Source organism: Dermacentor albipictus, chromosome 1 (genome assembly GCF_038994185.2).
Source record: "Dermacentor albipictus isolate Rhodes 1998 colony chromosome 1, USDA_Dalb.pri_finalv2, whole genome shotgun sequence".
Classification (NCBI taxonomy): domain Eukaryota; kingdom Metazoa; phylum Arthropoda; class Arachnida; order Ixodida; family Ixodidae; genus Dermacentor; species Dermacentor albipictus.
This window is the reverse complement of record NC_091821.1, coordinates 217,675,044-217,694,141: the sequence shown is the minus strand read 5'-3', so window position 1 is coordinate 217,694,141 and position 19,098 is coordinate 217,675,044. Positions and strand designations below refer to the sequence as shown.

Sequence of the window (19,098 nt, the reverse complement as noted above, 5' to 3'; positions counted from 1 at the left end):
GTCACTTTTCCTTTTTTTAAGAAGCCTCATATATTTTGTGTGCACACTGGTCTTCATAACACTCTAGCATCCTGCACCAATTGAACAATGCCTCACAACCACATTAGGAGCGATGCGCTGCAAAGTGGCTGCCTACGCTCCCCATAACTAGACGGGTATGTTCCCAAGGCAGTCATTGATACACCAGCCAGTTTGACCAATGCAGAAACTGCTGCACGAACTCGGCATTGAAGTAGCATTCAACAAATTTTCTTGTGCATCTTTTTACATCTTCCATTGGCTGGTATCCTCTCTGTCAACTTAGTGGCACATACTGGACCTTTTTGACCTCCCCCTCTACTTTTTTCATTGAACAACTTGCTCTATGCACATACAGAATGACAGCGGAGTTTTTTTTCTTTTGAATTGGTTTTCTCGCTTTGGTCATTTAAAGACTGCCAAAGGAGACAGCCGCAAGAGAAAGCAAACTGTCCAAAAAAACCTGCCATTTTCAGCTTAAACTCATGTCTCTTAAAGCTGCTGAGCATAGTGTGGTGGAAAGACAAGGCAGCCCCAAAACATGCTTTTGCAATTTCTCATTTCACTAACTTTAAGTGTGAAGAGCTACAAGGTAGGCGGCTTTTCTCAGATCTGGGGGTATACTGCCACCACCCTTAGTCAATAGATAAAAAGCAATTTTATGTCTAGTAACCTTAGTTTGATATTCATTGGAAATTTAACTGTTGTCGTTCCTTCACACAAGAACAAAACATGTCAATGCACCCAACGTCCAGTATGTAGCTGAGCTTCCCATTCATTATCATTAATAAAAATTATAATAGACATATATGAATACCTTCACAGTGCCTTTTCATTGCAGGCTATCCATGAGGCATCTGTCATAACTGCCCAAGAAGGGCTGTCCAAGGCCTACTGATGAAGCATGGATCGTCTAAAGTACGGAAAGGGAGTGCTAAAGGAACCTTCCTACAAGGTGCAGCGAAGTGCTTCGTTTGGACATGATGATGTAGAATGGTACATCTACATGCATCTTCACCGTGAAGAACCTGGAAAGGTTCACGGCTTGTGATAGGCACTCCGAAGACGCTAGCTTTTCTAGTCTGGTCTCTTCACATAATTTAGTGACCACCGGCTTGATTTTTGTAGTAGGTTTGATGTTGACAGCTTTGTTGCCAGAAATGGCAGCCTCGGCCTTCTCGTTCTGCATGGCACTGGGTTCGAGAACAAATCCGTCTTCTTTATCCACCTGGACCAACTTCAGGACCACAGCACATAGCGACATGATGAACCCTGTCACCACTGAGAGCCAGGCACCTCTGTGCCACAATGCGTCTTCAACAACTTAGCACAATCGATAAGAAAACGCTGAAAAATATAATGGATATTTACAGCATGCAGCCACAGCAATTTTACCTGCATTTGCTGTATGTCGTTTGGCAAGATATAGGAGTATAGCCAATGCCACCAAACTTTCACAGCCATAAGCTACACCAATGAGCAGATGCATGGCATTCAGCCACTTTTATTTACCACAAGCAAAGGTCAACTACTGTGAGAATGTTTATTTACACATGCCATTAAAAAAATGTCTAAAAACGGGGATGAACACTGTCAATGCCGCTATTGCCTATAAACAATTGTAAACATTCGAAACATTGATGGGTATATCTGATATTAAAACAGCAGCAATATTCTTTTGTCCTTAAAAGAAACCTTTTCATTGAACTACAGCATCATGCAAGATCCCATAGGGGCAAGAAGTTGACACATTCGGTGACTTCCACAGCGCAACATCTAGTTACAAAAGGATCTGCCCATTAAAACTACCACGCCTGGCAAACACAAAATTTAAAACCAGGCTCCAATGGTTATGGTCAACCATGGCACAACGGACTCTGAACAAATATCACAAGTTTCAAACAGGCAACCAGCGGAATGCCTGCATCAAACCATTCTGCTTTCAGTAGACAACAGTAAGTTGTCCGGCAAATTGTATTTACGAGCTGGCAGCATGCTCTAATTACTACTGTACAAAATTTTGTGGAACCCTGCATTTTTTCAAGGGAAAGGTAAGAGCATGTTGCCAGGGCTTTATTTTCATTCTCATACCACTGCAGCTGTAAACTGTACCTATCTAGCTGGTGACCATGCACTTCCTGAACGTTTGTTAAAAAATTGTAAGGTCTTGTGAACCAGCGTGTTGCATTAAAACACCAACAATTACCCAGTTCCATCAATACTATCCCTGTGTAGAAAACATCTTTGTGGTTCTCAACTTCACACACACTTTCACAGCAGTCCATCAGGCATGTCTTCCTTGCTAGGCCTTGTCATGCAGGCAGCACATCAAACTCGTCACTAACATGCACGCTGGGCACGCAAATGTCGTCGATGACAGGTGTTGCCTTGACTTCACAAAGGCCAAGTTCTTTGAGCTTCCATTCCCAATCCAACTTCTGCACAGCATGCAAGCTTTCTGCTTCATTGTGCTGCCGAAGAAGCATTTTTTCCTGCATCATAAACAAAAACACACATGAAATGTGGAGACTCGCACAGTGTTAGAGGGTTAGCAATTTTCGTCCAAGTGACACAACTGATCTACATAAAGTGATTGCAATACAAATGTAAGGTGTACATAAATTTCAAACACGTACCACTAGACAGATTTTCTATGGGGTTACTTTCACTGTTTTGATGATTATAGTTCCGTTATTCTGAACAACAATGTAGCATAGGCTCTTTTGGTTATTCAAACAGCTCAATCTTTACTAAACTGTTCAAACTTGCTTCAAAAAGTGTAGCATGGATAGAGTACTATTGGAATAATGAGGATATGAAAAAGAAGCACGAGTTAAATAAGCATGCACATTCCTGCAAATGAAAACAGCACTATAATATGAGGGACACTTCCGAGCACAAAACTCTTTACTCTAACGGGATGTGCATGCTTCAATCTACTGGTGTATCTGCTCCCTTCCTCGTAATATGACTTAGGTGGAGGAAGTCTCCGAAAACTGTGGGCTGGGGCAGCCCTTACCCTTTCCATAATGTGAGCCTGGGGCCATGTGCCTGAAGACCCTGTAAAGTGTCCAAAGTGCTCTGATAATGACTTACAATAATAGGTCACAATGATAACCTGAGTCGGCTACATTATAAATAAGAGAGACCTGCAAAGTTGAAGCAGATTAAAAAAAAAGGGCATCCACTGAAACCAGGATGAAATTAAACTCCAAGGTTTTACGTGCCACAATCACGATATGATTGCGAGGATTAATTTTGACCACCAAGGGTTCTTTAATGTGCACCCAATGCACGGCACATGGTTGGAAATAAAACCCATGACCTTGTGCTTAGCAGTGCAACCCCATAGCTGCTAAGCCAGTGCACCGTGGTGGGTGGGATCAGGACGAATTTTGCTTCACATACATAGGTTCTGCTCAGAGAAATCTTTATGGGTTTCCTCTGTACTATGTTATGGCAGATACCACATTTCCGTTGAACAGAAAGTGTTGTTACAAGACCAGTTATGACATAAGGTCATAGTGATGAGGTCCTCTAAGAATCGTATTAATGTGGACTGGCATATGCCGTTCTTTCCTTTTGAAAGCAATAATTAGATCATCAGATTAGATTATCAGATTAGATTTCCTAAAAGCCAGTATTAGATTACTTATGTCTCAATTTTACAATGAAGCATTTCCTGTAACCAAGTGTTTTTTTTCCCATTTTTTCTTCTTGCATATGCTCACTCCTGCCATGTCTCTTTTCTGAGACAGCAGTACACTTAAATCTTGATATGACGAACTAGGTATAATTGGCAAATTGCTTCATTATATCAAAATTTCGATGTATTGAAATTCGACCTTTTATGCAAATGTGTACAGTAGCTGATTGATTTTTCTTGCACGGAAAAAGGTCACAGAACTTTGTTAATTATTGGGCAATCAAGAAAAGCAAATTTGAATGAGAAAATTCATTTTGATGAATTTAGTAGTCAGCGACAAATGATACCGTTTCCTGCCTCGCCGACGATATCTTCATATTGGTGGTACGAATTAAGCGAAGCCAGCCATGCTTTTGCATACACTCCGCCCCCGTGGCTGATAGCGTCGCACTGGGACGACGCTATCGTGAAAAGCGCCGGCAGCGGGAAGCGAATGCTTTATCTGCCTCTCGCTCCAATGGGTCACTGAAACTGCAGATTACGTCATTTGCAATAGTAGGCCCGTGGGAAGACAGCATATTACCTCTCAAGCAGGGTGCGCAGCTGCGGATGCTCTGCGCCATTCTTAGTCATGCGCAGCCTTGGCCCAGACGTGTCAGAAATCGCGCACACCTCAACTTATTAACCCCTGCCCCTTATGTGCGCTTGATCGTGCTACCATGAGCTTGCTCCCCTCCCCCTGTCCCTTTGCTTGCGCAGCAAGGCAGCGCTTGTGAAGCCACCATCTTTCTTGTCTAACCCTCACACACTTTCACTCCCACCTAAAGCACAAAGTGCGCGGGGCGCGATAGGATCTTCTTGCATTTGAACTTTATATTGAACATAATGCCGGCCCCATCTCGGCCCCATCTCGGTGGTCGCTCTTGTGCTCTTGTTGTGCCATGCACGATCCGAGAGGTGCGTTTGCAAGCAGCCGCTTGTAATTCAATCATTTGACCATCTGCACCTGCGGAAGTTTCTATTGTCTCGGCATTCCTCCGCAGCAGAAGCGAAATTTCGTTATATTAAAATCTCATACAAACACAGGACCAATTAAAGTTTCTTGTCTGTCTGTCTGTCTGTCATACAAACACACTTCGTTATATTGAGGTTCTAAATAGATGGGGTTATGAAAAGTTAAATTCTTCGTTATATCGAGACTTTACTGTATATGTAAATAAACAAAATTAAAAAAACAAATCTGACAATATTTTCATATTTCCCTAAAATACTTCACTTGACTCTGGCAACAATTGTCACACAAGACCTTTGCATTCTAACAACCAAAGCATATCCTCATTACAGCGATAACTGTTATAGGTACTTCCCAACTACGTTTTGTTACGATCGGCCAGCGGGGTAGTGAACTTCAAGCCTCTCCTGCACCACTGTGACGAATTGCTTCGTGATGCTAACAATGCGTCCCCCTCGGACAGGCCTGCAGCGACAGTTAGGCGAGACACGTTTGGCGGATAGAGTGTTGTTTGTTGGTTCATTGTCGCTTTCACGGAGGATGGGAGCAAGAAACTCCAGGAAAAGGGTGTTCTACGGTGTTTCCTCACGGACTCCGGTAACCACCACGGTCATTTGATAGACGTTCCAACTAACTGCTGGGTCATCCCAGGAACCAAGACTTGAGTCAGGCATGAGCCAGGCTTGAGTACTCAAGGCGAGACAATCCCCATCAATGAAGCTCCCCTCCTTTCCATGTGTTCAGTGAACAAGAGTGCAGGTCCTTTGACAAGTTTGGATTTCCCTGGCCTAGGGATCCAGGGAGGACAGAGGGGGTTTAAGTGGACTTTTTTGGCTCCTCAGTGTGCTTCAATGGAGTCGTGCTAGACTGACGAGACATAACATTCTCCACTCTTCATGTAGATATTGTGAGTAAACCCAGTACTCCCCATTTTCGACGAGAACACATTCTTCCCTTCAACAATGTCCTTAGCGTGGATGAGTCCAATGATGGCATGGGCCAGCTACCCTTTTCGACATGCCCGACACCAACTCTTACAATTCGTAGTGTGTCAAGTGTTGTTAGCTTAGATAATGTCATGTCCACAATAAACAAAATACTATAATAGAAGAATGAAAGGCACAATGCAAGATTTAAACGTGGGACCATCTCTGGTAGAAGAAATTTCAATCAACTGCACACTACCATGACATTGCTAAAGAACAAGCATCAAGCACTAGTGTGCTTGAATCAAGCCATTCTGGAGCAGCAAATCAACCTTATGGAGCTATTGATAGGCACGCATGCTTGCAAATATTTAGTTCAGATACAGAAGTATTGCCCTTTTCTTAAAGAAAAATCAGTATATGCATATCCAAACCTGCACATGCATCATCTCGCATCCTGGAGTATTTATTCTGAAATATTTCTCAGTTTCCTGTGGAGAGCCCTCATTTTCTTCAAACTGAAGACCCCAGGTCACCTTCGGTACCCACATTTTCCTAATGCAGTTCATAAGTATTTCAAACAAGTATTCCCCCCAATGTGACAAACACAAGAACAAGCCAAAGGCCATGATCCAAAGCTGGCAGTGCACACTGTGTAAATTATCAAAGTATTATTTCCACTATCAGAAAGATAACTTACTGATATTGCCCATACGTTTAGTACAAGCTATCTTGCAGCTCTGTGAGGAAGTCTACCTGTTGTGTTTGTCGTCTGCTGATGAAAAGAATCCTTACATTTACAACTAAGTACACACCTGCTTTTGAAGACGACACCCACTATAATGTGGCTGCTGCTGCCGAGATTCAATAGTGCAGCTTCGCGCTGTTGCGCCATTACCACAAGCCCGGATTCCGAATCTGCAAGATGCAGAATTTCTCCTGCGAGCGCCCTAATTCTCCCTTCACAAGTCAAGATGCTGAGCCGTCAGGCAGTGCTGCTCTGCGGAGAAGCATCGGCGAGCAGCATGTTCAGACATGCACACAAGTGCCAGACAGCCCGGCGCCGCACCTCCTTTTGCTTGGAGGTCACCGCGCGCGCGAACATTGAACCGGGTGGCCAGCGCGGTCGCTGGTTGGACCTCTCGGACGACCGTCGAGTGCTGAGTTTGTATTGGGCCGCTTGAGTGACAATGGTTCCTCAGGGATTATAAAAGCCGCGACGCGCCGCCTGAAAAACCGGATCCGCCGACCCACCGGGAGCACAGTGCCGCTCTCGACTGGGGTGAGATCTGTCATGCGTTTTCGCCGGACGTCGCCATGCGGGAACAATCGCATTTGCTGCGAGATCTCGGGCCCCAGTGCCGACCCGTTCATGTCCTGTATAATGACCTGTATATAGTGTATAAAGTCCCTTTTGTTATTCTCATCGACGCCTGGCTCGGAGTCTTCGCTACCAACGCTCTGTCACGAAACGGGTGACGAGCGCTACGGGACCACAAAGTCGTAATAGTGGTGCGGCGGTGCAAAGTCGTAACAGCGCTCAGCAGCAGAATTCCATAGGCACCGAACCTCTTGATTGAAACTATGCTTTTGCACAAATATTTTAATGAAACCCCACCCACTACTTGCCTTAGATGCAACGCAATTAAAGCTAAAGTTAAAAAATTGGCGTGTGACAAAACTTGCAGCCCTACAAATTGTCATTTTTTCTATCTCCATTTAACCACACATTCACAAATCCCATATGCTAATTCACAGCATGCACAAACAGCAAGACTGCTACAGTGAGAGAGATCATTTGATCACGCTGTATTGTCCCACCCAACATACGCATTGCTCTATTGCGTATGTCCCAAATGATTTGGTGGTATATGGTTGTGCACCATTTAAGATAAGACTTAAGATTGCAAGGTGCCATAAATTGCAAAGGTGCAACTCAGTGCGTATATAGCATCCAGCTGAAACTCGATGATGAAGTGTGCATCGCTATCAATGCTAGACCAATTATTCAGATAGAAACTGTAAGACTTTATACAAAGCCTTCTTCTTTTTTATTCCTTCCTTATACTGGTGTCACAGGCATTCCAAAGGCCACTGGAACAATCACCTAGTGACTCGGTGGCAAATCGGAGGGGCAGTTTCAATGGGCTTCGAGTCAATAGCCCATCGAGTTAATGTTCTCGCACGGAACCTCATCGAAAATCTCAAAGGCCTTTGAGCAGCAGACATGGGCATGTAATTCAACCATATAAAAGGTACATGCACTTCAACCAATAACTGAGAAAGTGCAGAAGAGAATGGCCGCCGCGGTAGATAAATTTGTAGAGCATCACACGTGTAATGCGGAACATAAGGGTGGTTCAGCTCCCACCTGTGGCAAGTTGTCTTTTCGTCCACTTTCCTCATCATTTCTACATTTCAATTAAATAAACAGTTAATTTGTCCTATGCTTTCCTTGACCACTTCAATAGGAGTGAAACAAACTAAAGTAGAATGCAGAAGTCCGAACAATGCAGCCAAAGGCGAGCACTAAAATGAGCACTTGCAGCTTTTTATTTATCCTTCAAATTTTAATAAACTGCCTTTCAACACAGATGAAGTGTTGCATGTCCTAATTCTTTACTCGTGCAGTGCATCATGATAATGATGAAGTAGCCACGCATATGCCTTGCTTGTTGGAAAGTGGAATGCTGAAGAGTGCCTGAAGAGAATGTTACATGGTTTGCAAAACCAGCAGACTTTAGTCTTCTTGCTTGTTGCTCCACATTCGCCTGGATTGTGTGAAAACAGCTCTTCTTCAGCGCATTCTTGAAGCAGAGCATGGCTATATGTTTCTTTGTTAGTATACAGTGGCATGAGCTGTACGGCAGGAGCTCCTACTTAGGACTCCTCCTGTTGAAAGTTCATTCTAGGTCAAGGAACTTAATACAATAATTCTGCGGTAATTCATGAGTAAAATGAAGTGACCTAGCACAGGCGCTTTTAAAACATTTCAGAACATCTGTGGCCACAGATTTTAACTAAAATCAAACAGTGTTACGAGTACCAAGAAGACGTCCACGTATATAAAGATCTTGACCACATGGTCCTGGCCCGAACTGTCTGACAGTATGTGGTCAAAGTTTGCCCGGAAAATTCTTATCAATGCAGGAGCTATACCATATACCAGAGCTTATACAAATTGCATGCTTCTCATACACGTCACCAACTTTCAGGCAAAGCTCAGCAAGTCCTTTTGCAGGGGCCCTGCAGTAGCAGACTTCGCTCCCTTCAAAAATTTGCTGGAATAGCTTTGCTCAAAACATGGTCCAGACTGACGGCCCTTCAATAACTGCAAGTGTTGGAGGGTTGTGTTGCACACTGATGAGTGAAATTCAGTCCTAGTTCTTTATGCCATGCTAAAGATCATCTCACACTCTGCGTTGCTATGCGGTATCATGAGGAAATCCAGGATCACCTTAGCAACTCGGTGAAACATGTTTTTCATCAGTGTTGTTAATTTTTCCAACTATAGACCACTGCCCGCCCCACCTTTGTTCATTCAGAATGTCCTCTGGAAGACTGTACACCTGTAGTGTGGCAAACTCACCTTCGAGAGCATCTAAAACATCTTCAGCAGATTCATTGGAATCTCGGGGGCAGCAGCTGAGGAAAGCTGAATAAAGAAACGAAGACTTGAGAGTGATGCCTGTGAAATAAATTTCAGGTTGGCCACCTCAGCATTCTTTAGAGTTGCATTTCAGAGTTGCGTCCACTTCCATAATGCTTCGCCTCATTGCATTTAGGAAACCTTTCCGTAAAAGAGGCCCTACGTGGTTGCTGACACTAAAGGGTAGGTTGTGTTCGACGAGGAATCCTATAAACAGGCACTCCACACATACGACACTGTTGTCGCAGTTGTTCCGGAGAAAATTCACTATGTTGCCTTGCTGCCCAGCGGTGCGAACTTAGCTTTGATGCTTTGCCGTGGAAATGTGCAGTTTCAAGCCGCCTCCGCCACCGTGAGACACACTGACGTCGCATCCACACATTGTACAAAATGCAAAATGTTCTCCTTTTCTTGATGTCAAAAAGCACGAAAATCGAAAAAACTTCTGCAAATACATTTTTTTGGGCTTTGATAGCGCCATGGCATCAAGCACATGGGGATTCTAATTTTACACGGTGCATTGCACACAGATGGCCTAGCCAACACTAATCGTACACACAAGCAGCAACAAGATGCGCCATGGAGGAAGACATGCATGAAATGCAAGAGCTACATTGGCTCTGGCTTTTGTCGGCTTACTAGGCACCGTAGTCAGCTGCTTAGTCTATGATACCGATGGTGCTAGTGCGGCCGTTGTTGGTGATGCTGACAATTATGATGTGGCTGTAAATTCCGCGGTGCCGGTTTCACAAAAACCATAATTGCACGAACAGAGATCACTTCTTGGGAGATATAAGACAGTGATTGCACAATCGGAAAGTTCAGTAAAAATCTGGAGTCTCCCTGGCGAATCAGGAGGGTTGGCAGGTACGGAGTTTCTAACGACAATAACTCTTGTGTCAATCAGCTACCTACTCTGCACAAATATCTCTCACAATATATGCGAAAGAGTATTTGTTGAACTGGCTTGCAAAACCAACTTGCATTTCTTATTAAATGAGGTGAAATCTGTGCAAACAAACGAAGAGATAAAGTGCATTTAGAGTTGCTTGGTCTTATTACTGATGAATGGAATAAATTGTTTCAAAGCATACCACATGCATCATTGACGGGTTCGGCTCACATCGGTCAAAATTAATATGCCGTGTCTCTTTAGAATGGCGTAGCAGTCCCAACCCTGAAGATCCTCCTCTTGGCACATGCAACTTGCCAATGTTCTAGTGACATAAGCAAACTGCACACAATATTCAAACATGACCTTGAAAGTTCATTTTAAATACAATTAAGAGAACAACAAAAAAATAACTATTTCACCCTTTGAGAGTCGAATTATTTTGAAAAAAACTTTCCTAGGTGGTCAAATTACTTTATTGCGGATCTTGAATTTACAAAATATATAAAGTCGGGAATTAATACTAAAAATAATTAGGAACAGTATTTTGGTGTCGGCATCACTCAGAACTGCAAAATGTTCAACAGTATTTCCGAGCGTGGTACTCCGTGAAACACGGGTCTACACACAGCGCCTTATCGCAGTCTGCACACCTAAAATGCGTGTCTGTTCTCTTGGAGTGAGGAGTTGTGTTGGCGCACACATGACATCTCTGCGTGCGGCTGCCTTGGGCGGAGGTCTGATGCACCCTCTCGCGTAAGCGTGTTGCCGCAGAGAGCGAGAATACCTCGTTAGCGGTGGTGATAAACAAGCTAAGAGATTGGTGATAAACAAGCTAAGAGCAGTGCCAATCAAGATAGAAATCAACTTCCGCCGCCCCTGCGAGAGCGTGCCGACAAAGAGAAAAACCATGTTTCGCGCGCCTCCGTTGCGATCACGCAGCGGAACCGAAACCGCGTTGCCGCTGAGAGCAAGAATACCTTGCGAACAGCACTGATAAACAAGCTAAGAGCAGCGCCAATCAAGATAGAAATCAACTTCCACCACCCTGCAAGAGAGTGCCGACAAAGAAAATGACGTTTCATGAGCCTCCGTTGTGATCAGGCGGCGAAACCGAAACCGCCAAAGGGGTGTTGCCGCAGTCTGAGCGACGCACTGAAGCTTGCAATCAGTTCTGTTTATCTCCCCAAGAAGGTAGCGCAAATTTCAAACACTTCTTGTAAGTGCTAAGAGGTAGCAGCACCTCTCGGTGAGCACGCATCATCATTATGGCGCGAAATTTCAAATGGAGGGTCGGAACCGTACCCGTACGGCAAAGACCTTGCGGGACAGAAAACCGCCGACGTACATGTACGGCTAAAACCTTCAAAGGGTTAAATATCTCAAATGAAGCTTAATGTAAGCAACCCTGAACTTAAAAAAAAAGTCATTTTAGCACCCAGAACAGTACTCCTATTAGTCAATATATCGCTGTAGTGATACAATACATTAGCCTATTGCACTTCTGCAATTAGCAAGCACTACAGTCGACTCCCGTTAATGCGAAGTTCACGGGGACCGCAAAAAACTTCGAATTAAACGAACTTCCAATTAAGCACAAAACACAAAAAAAAACACTTTATTTGTGGCGAAATCGAGTATTTTCTCTAAGAAAAATAGTCGGTCAACTTGCTTTGCTGCTTCTTGCCGAATCGCGCTGCTGAAAGCAAGTTCTGCAGGCTGTAGATGTGGCGGAACGCTTCTTCCGCGTTACCTTCAGCGGCAAAGAAGCGCTCCACGAGAGCAAGGCCCGTAGCTACATCGGCCGCCTTAGGTTGCGGCTCGCCTTCAACGTCATCGTCGCTTTCCTGGGTCGCTTCCTGGGGCCGAATAATCTCTACAATTTCGCTATCCATCAGCGCACCGCACATTTCGACCGCCTTGTTTACGGCGACGTAATCTTCAAAATTGACGTCCCCGAGAGCATCACCAAAATCAGTGCCGTCAAGCTCGCTTGTTGACGCTTCCTCCGCTGAAATTTCAGAGGCATCCTCCGAAGAAGCTGCCACAAAACCGCAAGCCCTGAAGCAGTTTGCGACTGTTTCTTGCTTCACACGATCCCATGCTCGCGCCAACATGTGGATGGCACTAAGCAGGCTCACCTCGTACTTTGTGGAGCTATCCATACACAAAATCATGTGCTCGAGGAGGTGCCGCCTGTACAGGACTTTAACATTCTTGATGATGCCTTGGTCCATTGGCTGCAAAATAGCCGTTGTGTTTGCAGGCAAAAATGCGAGGCGTATTGCACTCAAGGCTGGCACATTCACGTGAGCACTGCAGTGATCGACAAGGAACAACACCTTGCGGTTCGAAGCAGCAAACTTGCGGTCCAATTTGCTTATCCAGCTCTTGAAGATTTCAGCTGCCATCCATGCTTTTTTGTTCGCCTCATAGTCCACAGGCAGCGTCTTCACGCCTTTAAAACATCTTGGCTTCGCGGCTTTCCCGATCACAAGTAACCGACATCGTTCCCTGCCAGTCATGTTTGCCGCGATCAGCACCGACACTCTCTCCTTGCTGCGTTTGCCCCCAGCACAGTCGTCGCCCTTGAATGTCAGGGTCTTCTCTGGTAGAAGCCGATAGAAGAGTGCAGTCTCATCTGCATTGAAGATGTCTTCCGGTCTGTATTCGGCGAGATATTCACGCAGCTTTCCGTCCTTCCACATGGCGCATGTTTCCTGGTTAACGGACGCCTTTTCACCACACACGCTCTTGAAAACCAGGTCATGGCGATCTTTAAAGCGCGTCACCATCCATCTGACGAAACGAAGTCATCGATCCCCAACATTGCTGCAAGAGTTTGGGCTTTCATCGCAACGATGTCTCCGCTGATAGGAAGTTTGCTGCTCCTGGCCTCCCTAATCCAAACCAGCAGAGCCTTCTCCAACTCTGGGTAAGCGCCGGTGCGCATTCGCTTCCGACAAGTCTTGAACTTGTCGTTCTCAAATGCATCCATTATTGTGCGCTTGTTCTTGATGTAGTTTGAGAGCGTGTTTGGCTTGATCCCGTACTTCCGCGCTATGTCTTGTTTGGCGGCACCTCCCTTCTCAACTTCCTTCAAAACCTCGACTTTCGTTGCCAGGTCGAGCGTGCGATAAGAGCCACAGTTTGCCATGGCTATAAACTGCGCGACTAGGTAAAGTCTGTTCCGAATCACCCGTGGAACAACCTAGCCTACGAGCTTCCCGCACAAAGGCGCTCGACAAACACACGCCTCGACATACACTGCGCACGCTGCAAGACTAATCTCGCACAATCTCGCCATTGGCAGTATGCAGCGCTGTGTGCACCTATGGCACCTACGTGGCCTCCGCAATCAGCTCCGGCCACGCGCGGGAGCCGCTTTGCCTCCCGCCGGAGTTGATCGCGGAGGCCACAGCAGCCGTAGCAATGAATAACCGCACCGCTCCAAGAAGGATGGCGTTGCGGGCGGCTGCGGTGGCGATGACACCAACGCGGAGCACGGAACTGTTGCAACACTTGAAAAATTGCACATTCTACCGAAGAATGATGGTCACCTCGAGGATCCCGGCTGAAAATTAACTTCCAATTAAACAATATTACTGGATGAGGACTTCGAATTATCGAGCGATTTCTTCTATAGGATTACATGCAAAACTGACGGGACCAGCACTTCACTTCTAATTAACCGAAAATTCCAATTAAGCGGCTTCGAATTATCGGGAGTCAACTGTACATCTAATTTTGGCACTGTGAACCTTGGCTGGCAAGTGCGCAAGATTAAAAAAAAAATGTTCTAACAATTCCGTGGCATCAGATAAAAATTCACTGACAGAACCAGGTACTCACATTTATTATGTGGACTGGTTTAAAAAATTACATACTGCAGCTGAAACATGGCAAACAAATTCAAGAAACTACTGCAATATTGCAGTACATTCCTTTGGTTATGGTACTATATGTAGTACAGAAGAAATGTGTTCTAATGAAGTTATAACAACTGCATTCCAGAGTGTTACATTCACAGAACGTGCCCAGGGGACGTATTCTGAAACGTTCGCCGCGGCGAAGTTTCGCACTGGCCACGCCTCCGCCGTTGCGGCGCGCTCTGAATGGCTGCTTTGACAAAACCGGAAATTCAGGTGGCGCAAGTGAATTTCCGGTTTTGTCAAAGCAGCCATTCAGCGCGCGCCGCAACGGCGGAGGCGTGGCCAGTGCGAAACTTTGCCGCGGCGAACGTTTCAGAATACGTCCCCAGCATAAGACTAGTTCTTGCCAAGTTAATTAAATAATTATTAGCACTTTCACATTGCACCTTAGAGTAACAACAAATTTGTCACTGTTCATAATATGTTTATAAAAAGGGAGAGAACTGTTTTATGCACCTCATTTTTTAAAAGTAATTAGATATATGACGCAAAATTCAAGCTTCAAGAGAATGAGGGCAACTTTTTTTTTTGTTAAATTTATATCTGCCGTCACAGTAAATGAACCTATGTACTGGAGGGAATCACTGAAGTCTGTAGTTTATAGCTGCTTGTTGGCATTCATCAGGAGAAGTGATTAAGAAAGGTTTGAAAACATTTCAGAACCTATTTTATTGATTTTCTAGATGTCCACATCTTCAACACATCTAAAAACAGTTTTTTCATTGGTGATGCTCAATAAACAACAAAAAAGATTATGGCGTGTGTTAATTTTACATTCAATAGGCTAGTGGTAAGTGCTGGAACTCGCCTATGTCTACAGCAAAGTATCACATTTAGGCACTTCATCGCAAAAGAATTTCAGTCACATAGGGCACAATTTGTCTAGAACTTGAAGACAGAATGAAAACAGAGCAGAGAAGGTTAGCTACCATATTACGCAAGTTGCTTCCATCCAGGAACCACTCATACTTTCAAGATAAGAAAGAAGAGCATTGGCTTCTTCTATGCTCTGTCATGCTTCTATAAAAAGCAGTGTAACAAAGTGAGTGCATTCAAGGAAGACTGTATTAACAATAAGAACATTAGTAAAAGCTGCATACCATGACAGCAGTAACTATTCAAGCAAAAAAAATTACACGAAACCTATATGTGGTGCATACAGGGAAAAAAGGGAAAGGGGAGGCAGCATATTGAGAGTGCCTCATATGGTATGCCCCATGCATACAAAGCAAGCTATGCCAAACAATGATCTTGCAACCTTGGTCTTCTCACATTCGTTAAGCATTTCTCAAAGTGCATGAAGCACTGTAAATTCCAATGAAGGTGATGATAATGCATTTCCTGAGAAATTACGAAATTTTTGTACTCGGATAACAATGTTTTTGGCATTTATTTATTAATGTTGAGAGAAAGACCTGCCAAACATGAATATTGAGAATTCAGTTTCTACTAAAAGGTGCGAAACTTAGCCATTTAAATGACAGATCACAGTTGTGGAAAACAGGCCAGCACATCAGCCAGTCATACCATTGGTCATAAATGATATCACTGTACCAAGTACCATGGTCTCTAAGATTCACCTACCTTGGAAGCCATGCCAGAACCAAAGCTGGGTATGATGATGTGTAGAGCTTCGCTCATGGTTGCCAATAGCTCAGCTCATAGTAATAATAATAATAATAATAATAATAATAATAATAATGTTTTGTTGCACAAGGTTCATGAGACGATGCCCTTTATTACCACAATCACACCACACCTTTCGTACAATTTGTTCTGGGTTCCTTTAAATCTCATAGATGCATAGATAATGCACTGCAAGAACACTAATTCCTCTTTACATGCCTGCACAGTACATATGTGCTGATTCTGTCTGCAGTCATAGTTGGCATGCCCTAGACCTAGGGCACGTGCAACACACAAGTATTTATTCTCCCTGTAAAATGCCATGTATGCACCTGAATGCCTGACTTTTTTTTTATCATCAAGAGGGAAAAACGGCTAGCAGATTTTTAACAAAACAGCAGTACAGCAGTGCAAACACTCAATAAGGTGTATATAGCATCAACTAATGACTACCTTTATTTGCACAGAATTGTGCATACTTCAGAATTACAATTACGCATGCAACCAATGAAGCAATAGCAATGCACCCAAATGTCTACCACAGTGTGTATGCATACCCAAGAAAGTCTAAGCCCCTAAATGAGTTTTCTTGTCAATGTGTATTACTTGTTTTCATTCAAATAATAACCAAGCACCAACTAGCCTTACTGTATCATTTCTGATTGTGTAAGCTTCCAGCATGGAACAACTTTATGCAACCAAGCTTTATGCAAAATCTGCGTTGATGCTACCCTCCCGAATATTTAAGTAACATAGCTTAACAACTATCAAATTTTCTGAGTGTGTGTGAAGAGCTCTTAATCAGAATGCTGTCAAAATGATTAGAGTGTGGAAGAAGTGTGGAAGAAGCTAAGCGCTCCACACATTACATATTTCTTCATTCATGCTTGCTTTTCACTTCTACACGGCTACACAGCAGTACCCACATGATTGGCAACAGGCTGTGACGCATGTGTTTTGTACCAGACAGGTTAATGCACAACATAAACTATAACCTGGTTTTCCTTGAACCATGCATGTTCACCTAAGTGGCAGATAATTAATGCAAAAGGGAAGCTTGCAAAAAGAAGAATAAAGCTGCTCTTTACCATATTCTGCACATTAAGCAGTTGAGCTTTGTCTAAAGTATACAGGGTGTTTCAGTGAACACTTTCAAAAATCGTTAAAAGTTGCCTGTGGCAGATATCACAATTCTAGTTCATGAGCTGGACTACTCGAAGCGGCGGACAATACTTGCACAAAAAAATTGAGATCCAAAATAGACTAATAATAAAAATTCACTAATTATGTTTCTAACTACTTACATGATGACCAATACTGCAATTTACAAGTTCTAGCCGTGGAGTTCACAAAGCGGATCCATTTGGAACGAATTTTCAAGATGACACCAGTTTCGAGATATAAATTCCCGAACTTTCCAGAGAAATGCACTGGTGTTCCAGCTAATTTGTTAACAAAACTTCGTTTCAGGCACTGAAGCACACAAGTAACTGGAACGCTAATGCATTTCTCTGCAAAGGTCGAGAATTTATCTCGAAACTGGTGTCGTCCTGAGAATTCGTTGCAAGTGGATCTCCCTTGGGAAGTCCCCTGTTTGAATTTGTAAATTGCAATATGGGTCATAAGATAATTGGCTAATAGTTAATTAGTGTATCTTGTTAATAAGTCGATTTTGCGTTTCAATTTTTTGTGCAAGTAGTGCTCGCCGCTTCGAATAGACCGGCTCATAAACTAGAATTGAGCTATCTGCCACAGGCAACCTTTACAAATTTTTGAAAGTGTTCGCTGAAACACCCTGTATATGTTCTTTTAAAAATCCTCATTCCACAACCTTTATGTCATTACAACATAAAACATACCTTTGTTTTTTCCCACTTGTCTTCAACATCCTGCAGCCACGACAAGAAGAGACGTCCATTATACCTAGATCGCACATTCTTGTCTTTATCATCCTAAAGCACAAAAATGAAACATTTTCAACATCCTTCAGTACTAAAGGAGTTCATATCACTATTAAAAAAAAAAAAGAAAGAAAAAGAGAGAGAGAAAACAAAGAAAACAGCAAAGTCAATTACTTGCCTTCTTGTCTGGGATAGATTCAGGACTTTTGACACACATCTGTAAATGAATAATAATAATAATAATAATATTAATAATGAAAAAAAGCACTTAAAACTGTAAGCAAAGAACACTAAGGTGTGATCCCACACATGATCTTGAGTTTTGCTGGCGTCTCTGGCGGAAGAAGGTTGAGAAATTTCGATGTTATAGGCACTTTGCGGCCGCTGTAAGAAATTACGAAATTTGTGCCAATTGGTGTTCTCGATGCCTAAAGGGAGAGTAAAACTTTGGTGCTTGCAAACTGCTGGGTACATGAAAGGTTGAAATTCTGTAGGAATAAACTGTGCATTGTGGGAAACACATTGAATAAATCTGCAATTTCTAGATGTTTCTAGGTATGGGAATGTAGTTTCGCTAAAATATAAGTTCCAGAATAGATGGTGTGCACAATTTGTTATATAACCTAGGCACACACGTATGTAGACAATTTAACGGGTGTAAGATGTTTACTGACCAGTACTCATTTAGGATCGTCGGAGGAAAACTGATCAATGTAAGCCAATTTCATTCGCTCATCACACGTAAATTCTTTTGTGGTGCTGTAAACTCAGGAGGATGTCTAACACGAAAGAAAATAAAAACACTTTTTAATTATTTCATGTTGGTCGCAGACACGTGAGCAACGCACTGGCAGTATAACAGAGTAATCAATGCAGAAAGTTGGGCTAGTTGCATTTGCTGTGACACACTTACTAGCACTAGCAAGACTAACAGAAAAAAGGTTGTTATAGGACAAAGTGCTACACTTCAACTAACAAGCTTTATTCATAACAACATGCAAGAAACCACGACATGTTCAAATAAATGTGCAATGAAGCCCAGAGGTGCCCACAGCAAGCCATTACAAAGCATTGATCAGGTTCTTCAGAAGGTACAACACTTGTTCATCAGTGAGTGCCAGTGATGGAGTGCTTACACATTCATCAGCAGCTTTTGAAATGCAATGCACCTCAAATATTTCCCTATCTAACTGCCTGGTGAACCGTCTGAGCACTTGCATGTTATGAAAACATGGGGAGCATTTATATGTACTGTATTTACACGATTGTAAGTCGACCTATCTTTTAAAATTTGAAGATCTAAAGTTAACTTACAATCAAAACCAAAACATGGCACTGCCAAAAAAGCGAGACCAACAAGATATCAGGGGAGCTACAACGGAGTTACCATTTTATGTTTGCTCTATGGCACTACTCGTAGTGTTTCGCTATCCCGTGCATTTGTTTGCTTTTCGGAAGTGTTTTTCAACATTTTTAAGAGTTTTACAGTGCACACA

The 19,098-nt window shown here is 43.3% G+C and overlaps 1 pseudogene; it reads right to left on the bottom strand.

Annotated features, from left to right (window-relative positions):
* Window positions 1–1,494: 1,494 nt before the first annotated feature.
* Window positions 1,495–19,098, bottom strand: part of LOC139054214 (ankyrin repeat domain-containing protein 12-like) — a 69,026-nt pseudogene continuing 51,422 nt past the window's right edge.